The sequence below is a fragment of the Gigantopelta aegis genome, chromosome 4 (genome assembly GCF_016097555.1).
Source record: "Gigantopelta aegis isolate Gae_Host chromosome 4, Gae_host_genome, whole genome shotgun sequence".
In the NCBI taxonomy this organism is placed as follows: Eukaryota; Metazoa; Mollusca; class Gastropoda; order Neomphalida; family Peltospiridae; genus Gigantopelta; species Gigantopelta aegis.
The window spans coordinates 410932-428837 of NC_054702.1; the positions used below are offsets into that span (position 1 = coordinate 410932).

The 17906-nt window shown below is 39.5% G+C and overlaps 1 protein-coding gene and 1 long non-coding RNA gene across 2 annotated transcripts in view; both read right to left on the reverse strand.

Moving 5' to 3' along the window:
• Positions 1-17906, reverse strand: part of LOC121372424 (popeye domain-containing protein 3-like) — a 466410-nt gene that overhangs the window by 181537 nt on the left and 266967 nt on the right. The window lies entirely within an intron of this gene.
• LOC121372427 overlaps positions 14953-17906 on the reverse strand; it is a 36127-nt gene continuing 33173 nt past the window's right edge. The window contains exon 3 of the long non-coding RNA XR_005957926.1: positions 14953-15519. This is a non-coding gene — a long non-coding RNA (uncharacterized LOC121372427). The remainder of the gene's footprint in view (positions 15520-17906) is intronic.

The following is a 17906-nucleotide window of genomic DNA, read 5'->3' on the forward strand; positions in this document are numbered from 1 at the left end:
AGAACGTTCATCACATCCATAACCAGTTATTGTCACGGAGAACGTTCATCACATCCATAACCAGTTATTGTCAATGAGAACGTTCATCACCATCCATAACCAGTTATTGTCACGAAGAACGTTCATCACCATCCATAACCAGTTATTGTCACGTTCATCACCATCCATAACCAGTTATTGTCACGAAGAACGTTCATCACCATCCATAACCAGTTATTGTCACGAAGAACGTTCATCACCATCCATAACCAGTTATTGTCACGAAGAACGTTCATCACCATCCATAACCAGTTATTGTCACGAAGAACGTTCATCACATCCATAACCAGTTATTGTCACGAAGAACGTTCATCACCATCCATAACCAGTTATTGTCACGAAGAACGTTCATCACCATCCATAACCAGTTATTGTCACGAAGAACGTTCATCACCATCCATAACCAGTTATTGTCACGAAGAACGTTCATCACCATCCATAACCAGTTATTGTCACGAAGAACGTTCATCACCATCCATAACCAGTTATTGTCACGGAGAACGTTCATCACCATCCATAACCAGTTATTGTCACGAAGAACGTTCATCACCATCCATAACCAGTTATTGTCACGAAGAACGTTCATCACATCCATAACCAGTTATTGTCACGAAGAAGAACGTTCATCACGTTCATCCATAACCAGTTATTGTCACGAAGAACGTTCATCACCATCCATAACCAGTTATTGTCACGGAGAACGTTCATCACATCCATAACCAGTTATTGTCACGGAGAACGTTCATCACATCCATAACCAGTTATTGTCACGAAGAACGTTCATCACCATCCATAACCAGTTATTGTCGCGAACAACGTTCATCACCATCCATAACCAGTTATTGTCACGAAGAACGTTCATCACATCCATAACCAGTTATTGTCACGAAGAACGTTCATCACCATCCATAACCAGTTATTGTCACGGAGAACGTTCATCACATCCATAACCAGTTATTGTCACGAAGAACGTTCATCACATCCATAACCAGTTATTGTTACGAAGAACGTTCATCACATCCATAACGAGTTATTGTCACGGAGAACGTTCATCACCATCCATAACCAGTTATTGTCACGAAGAACGTTAATCACCATCCATAACCAGTTATTGTCACGGAGAACGTTCATCACCATCCATAACCAGTTATTGTCACGGAGAACGTTCATCACATCCATAACCAGTTATTGTCACGAAGAACGTTCATCACCATCCATAACCAGTTATCTGCACATGCTATTACTTTACCTCTTAACTTTTGCAAGGAATCCTCACAGCAAACGAACCAAAGTACAGTTTGCCATCCACGGGTAAGTCTTGTTTTATGCTCCTTTACTGTGATCTTTGTACAGTCCTAGAAGTTTGCAGTGTTCTTCGGTGTTCTTCTTTTACCTAGTCTTAACTTTATAGTGCATGCACAAAAACCTTTATGATCTACATGTAATATGAAATAGGAGTACGTTAAACATACTATGTTATATACATATAATATCAAATATTCAAACTAAGTTTAACCGAAATCTGAGATTAACATGTTTGCAAGAATACAACATTGAAGATCATTAAACATTCTTTGAATTTATAAGAGTTTCTTTTGAAAGCAGTACATTTTAAAGAGTTTTCGTTTTCATCATTTTTCCATAACTCAATTTTAACAAAGAACGGGTAAAATGAGAACATTTCTTTCCCACATCTTTTCATTAGGTGTAGCTAATTCAAAAACATTGTTTACCAGTCTTCTTAATCTGCTTTTAATTTTTAATTTTCTAAAAAAAAAAAAATGTTACAACAATATTTTTTCCGTTATTTTTGACAAAGTTGGTGTTTTGCTGACATGTTGATAGTTTGTTTTGTTTAACGACATCACTAGAACACATTGATTAATTAATCACAGGCTACTGGGGGTCAAACCCGCTACATGTTTCTTAACACATCAAGGGATCTTTTATATGCACTTTCTCACAGACAGAAAAGCACATACCATGGTCTTTGACCAGGTGTGGTTGGAACAAGAAAAAACCCCAGTTGAATGGATCCACTAATGTGGTTAGATGATGCGATGCATGCACCTGAAGCGAGCACTCAACCGACTGAGCTAAATCCCACCTCCTATTTATATGTTGAGACTTATCTTTTAAAAAAATGGTGAACCCTGCCCCACAACATTAATGAAAAAACAACAATTAAAAACGTTTATTTGAGTTATGACAAATAGTATTATCCCAATATTATGATTTCCTTTTTATCTCCAGCCCAAAACACTGAACATGATCTATGATACGAGTGAAGATAGTTCAATATATCAATGACGTCATGAGTTCTTCTGAAGACTCTTATAAAAAATATCTTACCAGGTCCTCGTTGATATCTTACCAGGTCCTCGTTGATATCTTACCAGGTCCTCGTTGATATCTGTCCAGATCCTTATTGATATCTTACCAGGTCCTCGTTGATATCTTACCAGATCTTCGTTGATATCTTACCAGGTCTTCGTTGATATATGTCCAGATCCTCATTGATATTTTAGCAGGATCACATTGTTACGTTACCAGGTCAACGATGATATCTTGCAAGGTCCTCGTTGCTATCTAACCAGGTCTTCACTGATATTTTATCATGTCATCATTGATATCTTACCAGATCTTCACTGATATCTTACCAGGTACTCATTGATATCTTACCATGTCCTCATTGATATTTTAGCAGGATCACATTATTACGTTACCAGGTCCTCGTTGATATCTTACCATGTCCTCAGTGATATCTTACCAGGTTCCCGTTGATATCTTACGAAGATCACATTGATATCTTACCATATTCTCATTGAAATCTCACCAGGTCCGCGTTGGTATCTTACCATGTCCTCATTGATATCTTACCGGGTCCTCGTTGACATCTTACCAGGTCCTCATTGATATTTTACCAGATCCTCATTGATATCTTATTAGGTCCTCTTTGGTACCTTACCAGGTCCTCGTTGATATCTTAACAGGTCTTCATTGCTATCTTGCTAGGTCTTCGTTGATATTTTATCAGGTCCTCATTTTTATCTTACCAGGTCCTCGTTGATACCTTACCAGGACTTCGTTGATATATTACCAGGTCATAATTGATATCTTACTAGGTCCTCGTTGATATCTTACCAGGTCATCATTGATATCTTACCAAATCCACGTTGATATCTTACCAGGTCCTCGTTGATATCTTACCAGGTCCTCATTGATATCTTACCAGGTCCTCGTTACTATATTACCAGGTCGTCCTCGCTACTGGTAGGTTTTACTCAAAAGTCCAAAACAAGCAACCATCATTAATTGAGAACGAATAATATTTAACCATAAATGATATATTAGAGTTTTAAAAGATGTTTGTCAAATATAGTCATCCCAGTAGTACTAGATTTTCTCTTTTCTTATCTACCCTGCCCCCCCCCCCCCCCCCCCCCCCATGCAAGAGAACATATTAAAACGGGCATATGAAGAGTACAAGTGTATTTGATTTGTGCTAATAAGGATGGTATGGGAAATTGTTTAGCAGTCGACTTCAAACGCTGTGGAAAACTCTCATGCCAGAACTCTTGAAGACATTAGTAAAATGGAGTTTCTAATTGCATCACTTTCTGCTCTACAACCCGATATAATTAACACTCAAGCTCATTCTACAATAGATCTTTAATTAGGACATTGCACGTCATTCGTGATACGACATCTAGAATAACTCGATTCCAACGTTATGTTTATTTGTATGGCGGATGATGCAGGTTATGGGGTACGGGTGAAAAAATTAGAATGTACAAAGGGAATAATTATACTTGCAAACACCATTTCTGGTAACTGATGTACAGTGTAGGGTTAAATATTGTTACTTTTAATCAACTGAATATTTGACACGTTTACCATCTACCCAGTGACCAAGGCATGATTTCAATGAAAGACAAGTCTAAATAGGACTAAATGACAAGTAATAAAAGGCTGAACACTAGCTGAGCGGTGACACCTGTTTCCACATCACAGCAGACGACAAAATATACGAAATTAGTTCAGTTACCCGCAATATAAACTGAATTAGAGACAATAAAGGTTAATATCGTACAGAGAATGGACGAATATACCACGAAGTTAACAAAAAATACAACAAATAAAATAAAAGAGAGAAGAAACTTCATATACTGCATTTACAATATATCGCGGTACTTAGTGCTATTGCAGAACTCAAATAATATACCCATAGTATACGGAGGTAAAGTTACTTTTGTTGGAGTTTCTAACAGATGTCCGTGCTCTCATCTTATATATCCATTACATATCTAATTAGTCAATACAGATTATCAGTGAAAATGCTCCGTACAACTGCATATATTTTACATTGGTCCCCAAAATATCAATCTCGATTCTCAATAAAGACCTTAGTATATCATCTGTCATCACATTTCTACAATTAAAATTGATACCAGGAGCGTTGCTCGTGCTAAACATAACCAATACAAATGCTGTGATATACTCTTCAAAAAAAGAAACGCAAAAGGGTACAAATGGGTTATAACTCCGATTTTATGTTTCCTACCGGTTCATGCTTTGTGAATATAAGGTCATTGCATGTCCCAAACACATTCCCACGGTTACATTCGATAAAACGCTGCTACTGTACAATAAAGTTCCAAAATGTGAATATTCGCAAAAACGCAGCCACGTGCAAACCATGTCACCACTGCACGTGCGTTGTCTGCACGTGCAACATGAACACCGACAGTATAAAAGTGCAGGGTGTTCGCTTGCCTGGCCTCTGTATCTGGCCGACAGTTGACAATCCAGGACATGCCACGTCTCAGTGAACCGCAGAGAAACAATGCCATCGGCCGACTAGACGCAGGCGAATCCAGAACGGCCGTTGCCAGGGCATTCCATGTGTCACCAAGCACCATCTCCAGACTGTGGGACCGTTACCAGCAACATGGATCAACACGTGACCTCCCTAGATCCGGTCGACCACGGGTCACTACCCCCGGGCAGGACCGCTACATCCGGGTACGCCACCTTCGGGAACGATTGACTACTGCCACCTCCACAGCCGCAGCAATACCAGGTTTGCGCAGGATATCCGACCAGACCGTACGGAACCGCCTACGTGAGGTAGGAATTCGTGCCAGACGTCCAGTTCGAGGTGTCATCTTAACACCACAACACCGTCGACTCCGACTGCAGTGGTGCCAGATTCATCGACAATGGCCTCAACTGCGATGGAGACAGGTGTGGTTCAGTGACGAGTCCCGATTTCTGCTCCGACGTCATGATGGAAGATGTCGCGTGTATAGGCGTCGTGGTGAACTTTATGCGGCAAACTGCGTGCAGGAAGTGGACAGATTCGGCGGGGGTAGTGTCATGGTGTGGGCAGCCATCTCACACACTGGCAGTAACTGACCTGGTCCACGTGCAGGGCAACCTGAATGCACAGGGCTACATTGACCAGATCCTCCGGCCACACATCGTTCCAGTTATGGCCAACGCCAACGCAGTGTTCCAACATGACAACGCCAGGCCTCACACAAGCACGTCTCACAACGGCTTCCTACAGAACAACAACATTAATGTCCTTCCTTGGCCATCGATATCACCGGATTTGAACCCAAATGAGCATCTATGGGACGAGTTGGACCGACGCCTCCGACAGCGACAACCACAGCCCCAGACCCTGCCCGAGCTGGCAGCAGCCTTGCAGGCCGAGTGGGCCATCATCCCCCGGGACGTCATCCGTACTCTGGTTGCTTCAATGGGCAGGCGGTGCCAGGCAGTTGTCAATACACGCGGAGGCCACACCCGGTATTGACTCCAGATGACCTTGACCTTGGTGGTGTGTCCTATCACTTACTCACAGTCGACTAGAGTGAATTGTGAACAATCCTGCAACATTTGGTAATTATCGGACTCACCATTCAATAATTAAATCAATTCTCCAAATGTTACGACAATGTGGTTTTGCGTTTCTTCTTTTGAAGAGTATATTATTGAGTCCGCGATATTGTGAGACAAGTGCAGTACATTTAACGTGAACATTAACAATGTTCCACTCTTTATAGATTAGTATCATTTTTGTATATGATTCTTCACTCTCCAAAGTTTCAGAAACAAACCATTAACCTCTCTCTCCCTCTCTGTATCTCTGTATCTCTGTCTGTCTGTCTCTCTCTCTCTCTCTCTCTCTCTCTCTCTCTCTCTCTCTCTCTCTCTCTCTCTCTCTCTCTCTCTCTCTCTCTCTCTCTCTCTCTCTCTCTCAATTAGGACCTAGTGGTGACTTACTGAATAAACAAATACAAATACCGTGATAGCGTAAAGCCCGAGATGTCAGAAGTGGGTACACAAAATAAACAATATTCCACTCATTATATTTGTTATTTAGTTGGCATCAGTGTTTCAGAAAAACATTAATCTATTACTATTGCAGTCTGTGGTGGGTTAGGCCATTATGTTCATAGATTGGCTGCACTGCAGGCGATTGGAGCAATTGGGCCTGTCGTGTATGCACCAAACGTCTTGTTGTACAATGGAGTAATCAAGACGACCAGAGCATGTGGCCCTCACAAACTAGACGCGAGGCAAGGACACTGTTGACATTAATATACACAACGTGGACCCCTTCGCTGGCGCCACAGTTGAGATTAATATACACAACGTGGACCCCCCTCGCTGGCGTCACTGTTCATATTAATATACACACCGTGGACCTCTTCGCTGGCGCCACTGTTCAGATTAATATACACAACGTGGACCCCCTCGCTGGCGCCACTGTTCATATTAATATACACACCGTGGACCTCTTCGCTGGCGCCACTGTTCAGATTAATATAAACAACGTGGACCCCCTCGCTGGCGCCACTGTTCAGATTAATATACACAACGTGGACCCCATCGCTGGCGCCACTGTTCAGATTAATATACACAGCGTGGACCCCCTCGCTGGCGCCACTGTTCAGATTAATATACACAGCGTGGACCCCTTCGCTGGAGCCTAATACTCAATTCGCTGTAATCTGTGTTCCACAAGGCAATTTGGTAAAGACCGATCGACAGCTCTGACTTTAGAAAGCAGGTCCACGCTAACAGTGTAGACTAAGACGTAGAGACCTGTAGAATGGTTCGACCTAATGGGCGAATTTCATCCGGTAACACAAAACAGATTCCTCCATGCTTTAAGTGTCAGCGCCAAAGTGTAGGGTTCGGAGGACTTAAGGGGAAATAAATCAAGTCGCATAAATCATTTAAAAACAATTGAAATATGATTGCTGTTAGATAAGACGTGTTTTATAAAGGTTTGGTTTGAACGTGTGGGAGTTGACTGTAGCTCGCCCAGTCGTATCCACATCTATTAAAAATGGGACACCGCTACCGATCGTGTTGTCGGAAACTGTAAAGTCTAACCAAACTTTCTACTGACAAATACGATAGAAGCATATTTCCATTAGATACATATCTTCCTGTAATATGTCATTACTGATGTTATTGCTCTCGTGTACCTTTTAATGACACTGCAGTTGAAACTGTCAAATGTCAAGCTCGAATAATGCTCTGGATAATGTGAAATCTTATTGCAATACTATGGCTAAGACTCGCAGAGGCGGGGGTATACCTATAGACATCCGGTGACGTGGTTTGGAACCCCAGGGGTCAGTGATAGCTCCAACGTTATTCGGCATCTTTGTTAATGATTTGGCAAAATCACTCACTGACAATGTATCTAAACATTCTCAATTAAGTATCGGTCTGTTCGCGGACGATACAGCCTTCTGGAGGGTAGGGAATACTTTTGAATTGGTTAAAACAGACCTCCAGTCGGATTTAAATGTTTTACAAAATTGGTCTGAGGACTAGGGGGTTACCATTTCCCAATCTAAAACTTGTTCTATTTCTTTTCTGGGCAGAATCGGTCAGCCCATGCCAAAACTAGATTTAATGTATGATAGTAAAGAAATTACTCAAGTCAAATCGGTCCGCTTTTTGGGAGTGACCTTTGACCAGCGTCTCTCTTTTGTCGAGCATATAGCCAATGTAGTTGGCATTTGTAAATATTATATAAATTTATTAAAAGTATTATCAGCTGTCCCATGGGGCAATGATAGGAAAACTCTGCTCATGATTTTTGAGGCATTCATAGTCTCAAGACTTCAATATGGTGTGCAGGCCTTTGGGTGTGCCAGTGACACCCAGCTTAAGAGGCTTGAGAGCGTGTATGACAGGGCACTATGTACTATTACTAGAGCTTCTGTTTGCACGCCCCATGATAGTGTCCTAGCTGAACTTGGAGTGCTACCACTTACCCTTAGAAAAATAAAGCAGGGACTAAAACATTTATATAAAACTAAAAACTTGGTTAGAGATAACCCAATAAATAAACTTACTTCCCTATATACTCAGTCAGTCAGGGACTCCAATATATCCATTTATTCTTATCTATTACGTTTTGCTAATGATTTTGGGGTGGCGAATCTACCTATAAGTGATTGTAGTGCTAGATTCAAAGCCCCATGGGTTCTTATACCCCGTAAGGTAAATATATACTACTCAAAAAAATTTAAGGGTCAAAAATTTATAACCAAATAAGTTTCAGAGTGTATTAGATTGATGATGTAAACTAAACCAAAACTTTTATTTATTGTTCCATATTTACAAAAAAACACAAATAAACGTCACTGTATACAAGAAAGTCACATGACATACTGTCAAAGTTGAAGGTTGTCAAACATGGATTTTACACATTAGAACATTCGTTTAATAGTGTGTGAATCCACCCCTGGCGCGAATACACTCGACACATCGTTGCCTCATGCTGTTGATCAGACGTCTGAAGAACTCTTGGGGAATGGCCTGCCACTCTGCCATAAGAAGTTGACCCAGATCATGAAGGTTGGTCGGAGGGGCATGGTTATCCCGAACTGTCCCGCCGCCAATCTGCTGAAGGCCTGGGAGAACCAACGGCCGGATAATCTCATTCAGATAGCGGATTCCATTCAGATTGCCATCCACCACATAGAGGGGGGTCCTGTGGTGGATAGAGATGCCGCCCCACACCATGACGCTGCCACCACCGAACCGGTGACGTTGTCTAACGTTAACGTCAGCGAAGCGCTCCCTGGGACGTCTGTAGACACGAACCCGACCGTCGTTGAACTGAAGACTAAACCTGGACTAATCAGTGAACATCACTCGACCCCACTGAACACGTTGCCACCGCAGATGAAGCGTGCACCAGTGACGTCTGGCCGTTCTGTGACGTGGTAGGAGTGGTGGTCGAACAGCCTGGCGACGGCAGCGTAGATTATTGGCTCTCAGACGATTGCGTATGGTTTAATCAGACACTTGAGTTCCAGTCGCAGTCCGCAGATTGTCACGTAATCGGCGTGCAGTGGCTGTGCGTTGACGTAGAGCCATATTGGTGATGTAGCGGTCCTCTCTATTTGTTCTTCCCGAACGTGGACGATTTCGAACAGAATTCGTTGCTTGGTACCGTCGCCACAGTCGGCCAATGACACTCTGACTGACACCAAGTCTCAGAGCAACATTTCTTTGCGTATTGCCATCCTGAAGCCAAGCAATAGCCCTTCCTCGATCTTCGATAGTCAGTTGAAGTCGTACCATTGTCGAATTTGGAGTGTACACCGTACACGAACGCAAGCTCCAATTATACGGAAATTCAGCATTGGGAACATGGAATACACGTGCAAAGCGTGCAAATGAAGGCTTTGTGAAACAGCAAGTTATGGGCACTTAGCAGACCTTTCGCTTTCGCCCTAATTTACGTGCAAATGTAAGCATGTTTTCGCCATTAGAACTAGTCGACAGTGTCAATGGCAGTGGATTTTAATTAATTTATGGGTTGCTTAGACCCACTTTCGTCAAAATGGAACAATACCATGCGTGACATTATGGTCTAGCTAATATATTTGACATTCAGAAAATAATGTCGAAAATATCGTCTGACCCTTAAATTCTTTTGAGTAGTGTATATATTTTTATTAAAAATGAATTAGCACAAATAGACCTACCAGTGTTTAAAAATACTCTTTTTAGAATTATTATGGGGGAAAGATACAAAAATTATTTACAAATTTATACAGACGGCTCCAAGAACCCCATAAATGGAAGAACTGGTATGGCCTTTGCCGTCAAGGAATTAAATGGATATAGTTATTATAGAGCCAGACTGACTGATAATGTTTCGGTCTACACCACGGAGCTGTTGGCTATACAATATGCCCTGGTGTGGATTTTAAATAACCATAATAAACTGGAGGACCAAAATAAATTGATAATATTATCTGACAGCTTGAGTGCCCTTAATGCCATAGATGGTTCCCACAGTGTCAGGCCCGAAATTGTTAAAAATATTATCAGCTTTTACAATAAAATTGTTCAGGCAGGGGTGGAGGTCGTCTTTGAGTGGGTACCCGCTCATGTGGGTATCCATGGCAATGAAATGGCTGATCAGTGTGCTAAAAGAGCCGTTTTGGATGAGGAAGTTAAGGTTAAAATTAAGTATAATTATAGTGAAATTTATTCAATAATTGTGCCATGCGTTGACCGTCTATGGCAAACAGAGTGGAACCATAGGACGAAAGCATCGCACGCTAATATTAAACCTGTTGTCTCTTCACAGGGTCCTATATGATTTAATATTAAATCTACTAAAATAATTACTAGATTACGTATGGGTGTTTCTGTCGCTTTAAACCAAACTAAATTTAAAATGAAAAAAAGTAGCAGTCCTAATTGCACCCATTGTAATGTGGCAGAAGATGTAAATCATTTTTTATTCTTCTGCAATAAATATACAAATAACAGAACTAAATTAAAAAACTGTTTTCATAAAAATAACATTGTTTTTATTCAATTTTTTTTTATTAAATCCAAATAAACAGTATAAATTAACTATAGATAGGTTATTAATGGCCTATGTGATGGAGACAAAGGTTAATATCTAAATATTTGATTTACCATGTATCATTTATTTGTAATATTTTATCTAATTTTTTGTTTCTATTAAATTACATCTGGGCGCCGGGCTCATAAGCTGGTAAACAGCACCGAGCGGCGGTCCTGGAATCGCATTTGGAAAGTTCCCGGGGGTCGGGGTCAATACTTGGTTGTTGCTTCTCCGGCCTCGACTGGGACTCCCCCTTATTATATGCACGTAATGTCCATTAGGGTATGCGTTTTGGGAGTGCTATCTCGCTTAGTCCGGTACCTGGATGAATTAAAACTATTAAAATAAAATTAAAATTAATATTTATTTTTCCTTTCTTACCCCCCATTTTTTTTTTTTTTTTTTTAAATTATATTTAAATTGGTTGGGGTTTCTCCGCCTTGCCCCCCGTTTTGTCGGGGGGGGGGGGGGGCTGGGCGGGGTTTTATCTTTAGCCGATTACTTTTAATTTTTGTTGTCTTGTTTTGTTGTGTAATGTATATATGTTGTATGATTGAATGTGTGATTGTTGCTCGGATTATGGGGGGAGGCTTATCTGGCAGTAATCCCCTCCCCGTTCCGGAAACTGCACCTTATACATGTATATAGTTCGTCTTTTATAATTTGTTTAATATCTGTTTTAAAAATTAAATAAAATAAAATATAATGTAGGTTACTGGCATGCTCGCTCATTTAATCTGTTTCATATTTTTTTATCATTATTTTAACTATGTTTTAGATTTTTAATTAAACAATTATATAATTCAACAGGGCAGGTAACTGGGTTGGGACACTCTCCTAGTGACCTTCTGCTAAAGCTTTAGGTCACTCTACTAGTGACCTTCTACAAATGATTGCCATGACTGGATCGAGCTGCGGTTGGACACGGTGGGGTGTGTGGTTGTGGTGCCGGTGGTTAGGTGTTTTGGGGCCATAGGGCGTAGGCGGTTTGGCCGTAGGTTTCTGTGAAAGTTCCGGCCCCCCTTCTCGCCCCCTTCTCCCCTTCCTTCTCGTCACACCTAGGCCCGAAATACGATTGGTAATCTTTTTAAATAAATATTAAATTTAATATAACTTTTCTGCGGGCCGGGCTTACCCCCCTACCCTTTCCCTTGCCTCTGGGGACTAAATATATATATATATATATATAAAAAAAAAAAATTTAAAAAAAAAGAAAAAAAGAAAATTTTTGTATTTTTACTTTTAGACTTCCCCATCTAAATTTGCGTTAATTTTAAATAATTATATAGGTGTAGAGTAGGGATTTCTGTATTTCCTTTAGGAACGCATTCAAAATTATTAATGTCGACATAATATATTTACTCTTTTTGACCTCCAGTTTAAAATTTCAAAATTTTATTGTTAGGTTTTTCCTGCCCCGAGTCAGACCACCGATTATATCGGAGGCCGGACTGGGGATAGGCGTGCTCGAAACCATAGAGGTATGTGAGCACGTTTAAAACATATCTAATCTAATCTAATCTAGTCATATTGTAATCTACAAATGTAGTTGGTATTTATTAGTAATTGAAGGTGGCGACATATGACGTTAGTTTAATATCTATACATATTTCTGTACCGACACAAATGAGTTCAGTTTTGACTACACTTAGAAAGAAGCGATGAACGTCGACATGAATACACTGTGCAGTATATATTCGGTCTAATTTAAAAAATGAGTTCAGTTTTGACTACACTTAGAAAGAAGCGATGAACGTCGACATGAATACACTGTGCAGTATATTTTCGGTCTAATTTAACAAATGAGTTTATTTTGATTACACTTGACGTCGACATACACTGTAGTAATATTCGGTCTAATTTAACAAATGAGTTCAGTTTTGACTACACTTAGAAAGAAGCGATGAACGTCGACATGAATACACTGTGCAGTATATATTCGGTCTAATTTAACAAACGAGTTCATTTTGATTACACTTAGAAAGAAACGATGAACGTCGACATGAATACACTGTGCAGTATATATTCGGTCTAATTTAACGCCAAACACCTAATGGGATTAGTTTGCTCCGTGGGTAATTCAGGCTTGATAAAGGCAAATTATCTTTCATAAGCATTATGTATCCGTTATGACAAATTGAAATGGACGGTAAGCTTTCGGGACATTTTGTGCTGGATGATGAAACTAATTCCATGCTACCTGAAACTGCCTCATGTAGGTATTTATCACAACATGGTTTCTTTTCACATTGACATTGGCTTAAACGTATAATACATAAAACGGCCACTCGATCACGTGATGATGTACATAAGCGTAAACGACAAAACCAGTACAATTAGTTAATACTATCGTGAGTTCTTATGTTCTACGGTTTCATCACTTTTAAAAATCATTTGGTGTCGTTGCGTTCGTCTTTATGCTGACTAGTATATGCAGGAAAGGTCCAAGCACGATGTTCTGGTCACCTACTTGTTATCAGTTTGTCTACCAGGGCTGTCGTTGACGTTAATTGTTAGGCTATAGAACAAGACGTTCGGCGTTGTGTGGCCTTACACCAATCCCCCCCCCCCCTCTCTCTCTCTCTCTCTCTCTCTCTCTCTCTCTCTCTCTCTCTCTCTCTCTCTCTCTCTCTCTCTCTCTCTCTCTCTCTCTCTCTCTCTCTCTCTCTCTCAAAGCCCGCACTGAATATGAACTTGTCACTTACCAGGTTCAAACTAACGACTCCGCTCCTCCTTCAAGTCCTGTGCACCTTTAAACGTCCACTTCGCGTGGGACATAGCCTAGTGGTAAACCAGTTGTCTGATGCGCGGTCGATCGAGGATCGATCCCCACAGCCAGTGCGCCACTATTGGTTTAACAAAGTCAATAGCATCTACTGTCCTTTCCGTGGGGTTGTGCATGTTAATGAGTCCTTGCTGCTCATCAAAATAGTGCCTTCATTATTTGTGTGGTCCTTAACCATATGTCTGACGCCATATACACGAAACTAAAATGTGTTGAGTGCGTCGTTAGGTAAACATATATTCCTTCTTTCTCAATAGGAGGCTGGTGGTAGCCCAGTGGTAAAGCGCACGCCTGATGCGCGGTCGGTTTAGGATCAGTCCCCGTTGGTGGGCCCATTTGGGTTATTTCTCGTTCCAGCCAGTGCATCACGACTGGTATATCAAAGGCCATAGTATGTGATATCCTGTGTGTAGGATGGTGCATATAAAAGATCCCTTGCTGCTAGTAGAAACATGTAGCGGGTTTCCTCTCTATGACTGTGTCAAAATGATCATAGCTTTGACATCCAATAGCCGATGATTAATAAATCAATGTGCTCTAGTGGTGTTGTTAAAAAATAAACTTTCTCTTGTCAAAGGTGCACACTTCAATCTCGCCTATAGACTGTACTTGCATGCTATTTTATGTGTATGATTGACACCTTCACTGTGTTATAGACACGAAGAGAGGTCCTTCAAGTTTCTGACCGTCAACTATTGTCTCTGTCTATCTGTTTGTCTAGCTGACTGACTGTTTCTGTCTGTCTGTCTGTCTGTCTGTCTCTCACTCACTCTGTCTCTGTCTCTGTCTGTCTCTCTGTCTCTGTCTCTCTCTCTCTCTCTCTCTCTCTCTCTCTCTCTCTCTCTCTCTCTCTCTCTCTCATGTACAGCCTACATTCCACCAATGTTTACCAACTCTTTGTCAGTGACACCAGATGTAAAGTCACAATAGAATTTATGATTCACATTTGGTCCATCCACTGAAATTTGAAGTAGGTCGGCAACATTGCAGTGTTCCGTTAGTGAGGAGAAGTGAGCTAAACAATCTGTCTCAATCCCATGTCCCAGGAAAGCAAAGTCCTAGTAATGTTTTGGACAACTTTAGTAGACTTCTCCATAAAACATAAAACGAACATGCATGTTCATTTAAGTTGAAGTTTGTCATAAAGAGATTCGTGAAACAAAAGTACGTATGTGTCACTCTTCTTAATATCATAATAAAATATGAAACGAAAATATGGAGCCAGACCATGATTTATCAAATACAAACTTTTTCTTTCACGACATTGATAGACTTGGGTTTATTGTGCTGCCAGGACATAATTCTGCATTACCTTCTACACTTTTGTACGAGTAATATGACGTCACACTGTTTAGAGTCCACACTATTTCACACTGTTTAAAGTCCACACTATTTCACACTGTTTAGAGTCCACACTATTTCACATTGTTTAGAGTCCAGACTATTGCACACTGTTTAGAGTTCACCCTAGTTCTGCCTTCTGTGTGTCTTTTGTACGAGTAATATGACGTCACACTGTTTAGAGTCCACACTATTTCACACTGTTTAAAGTCCACACTATTTCACACTGTTTAGAGTCCACACTATTTCACATTGTTTAGAGTCCAGACTATTGCACACTGTTTAGAGTTCACCCTAGTTCTGCCTTCTGTGTGTCTTTTGTACGAGTAATATGACGTCACACTGTTTAGAGTCCACACTATTTCACACTGTTTAGAGTCCACACTATTTCTGCCTTCTGTGTGTCTTCTGTTTTCAGAAAGGTAGACTGACTTGACGACATCTGCAAACAAAATAAAATTTTAATATAAATTAGTATTTTAAAATATATAAAGAAGCTACATACCGTTTGTTTTGTATGTGATCCAGTGGTGTGTTCTTTCCCGTTGGAAGATTCAGTACTGCCATCGTTCTTTTTCGGAGTGTTCAAAAAGGTAGCAATGTTTCTGATAGGTTTAGGTCAGGACAGGTCATAGGGTTTTACGTGCACATTCAGAACAAGCTATTGTAGCGCACGCCTGTCGTGAGAACAAAAGCCGACCTTAGCCAGCTCTTCTGTCCATGACAGGAAAGGTGGGGGGGGGGGGGGGGGGGGACCGCCTGCACTGGCAGGTGCAAGGAAGCACCAGCAGTCCGACCAAGTCGGTAGCAGGCGGAGGGGTGTGGTGGTGGTGCTATGGCATTTTGAATGTAGCAATTAATATGCCAAAGAGGAAGGGTGCGCAATTTTGATCGGTCGGTCAAAAAGAAAGTGGCAGAGGTAGTAATTGACATTACTGAATCGAGAGTAGCTCGTTAATTAGATCTCTACGATGCTGTGGTGTCTCCCTAGGTTGCCCATAGGGCCCTTAGAAAGGGCCTGGCCGCTTCTGGTCATGGCATGACAACCCAGGGGAGACTCGTGCAATTGTTTCTTTTGAGGTCGCTTTTAAAGCTCCGAATGTTGGTTTCCTTTCATGTGGCTTAGTCCAGCAGCTTCGCCCATATTACCAATGTAAACATTTTGAATACAAACTGGACAACGATCTGAATGTCGGTCATTTGCATTAGGTTGTATCCACACGAAAGCAACAGAATTGGAATTAAAAATGCACTTTCCAGGCATCTTGACTGATTAAGTGTTGAAAATTAAATCATTTGCAAGCACATAACATATTCAGATGCCAAACTTTATCAACTTTTAAATTCAGATCGAAAATAAACAAATTGTAAAGGAAAGGGAAATGATTATATTAGACTGAGCTGTATCGAGACTACTAAACACTTCATAGAAGATTTTAAAAATAGATACTATATATATATATATATATATATATATATATATATATATATATATATATATATATATATATATATATATATATATATATATATATAATATATATATATATATATATATATATATATATATATATATATATATATATAATATATATATATATATATATATATATATATATTATTGCAATGAATATGAAAAGCATTTTTTTAATTATTATTATTATTATTATTATTATTATTATTATTTATTTATTTATTTATCTATTTATTTATTTTGTATTTTCAAAACATTATTTAATCTAATATTATACAAGATTTGTTTGGGGTTTTTTTTGGGGGGTGGGTTTTTTTTTTGGTTTTTTTATTAATAAGTAGTTTATTGCCCCAGAAATATGTTATGATAGTGTCAGGGTTGGGGCCCTGAATTCACTACCTTTCAAAGTACATAGCAACCAATATACTAATATATAAACAAGGAGCACTGACAAAAGTGGAAATAAAAAGAAGATTGAAAAGAGAAAACTTAAAATGAAGTTATAGATATACTTCCAAACTGGCGTCATACTTAAAATTATACACATAACAAAAGTACTAAGTGTCTCAGGTGTGGCTTTCTAGAAATTTTAACCATGGTTCCCAATTGTCGTCGAATTCTGTATGTAAACAGCTTTTGTAATATATGTATTTTTCTATTTGTAACTTATCTTTAATAAAACTGTTGATACCAATTTCATTTATTGTACTCTTTTGTAATTTTGATTTGTATATGTAATATTTCACGTTAACAATTAACCAGTTTACAAATATATGTTTACTATTTATAATTCCAAATAAGACTGTTCCTATTCAACTGGGTATAATCACATTTGTGTAATAACCATTTTTCTATAATATTCCAGAGTCCAACGACTTTAGGACAGTCATAAAATAGATGCTGCAGTGTGTCTGGTTCATGTGAACAAAAGTTACACATACTAGAATCAAACAGTTTTATTTTATGTAAAAAGGTATTTGTTGGTATAATTCTATGTACTGGCACTGAAACCACAACAGCGTTAGGTCTTTTAAAGAGCAAAATGATAAACTATAATATTTCGCCCATAATGAAGAGGTAAAACCATACCCTTCCGCTGAATATTTCGTGTGTGATATTGGAACTATAGATGATTTATTTAGTAGTTTGTAAAATGTTTTACTTCCCAAGTGTTTGTTTTTTTAGAAATAATTTAATTTTCGATGGAAATATTGGATTTTTGCCTAAATTGAATGTTTGGTTATTTGTATTTATTATGTCACGCATAAAGGGTTTGACAGCCGTTAATAACGAGGTATATTAATAACGAGGTATATTAATAACGAGGTATATTCTAAAAAAAATGACCTTTTGCT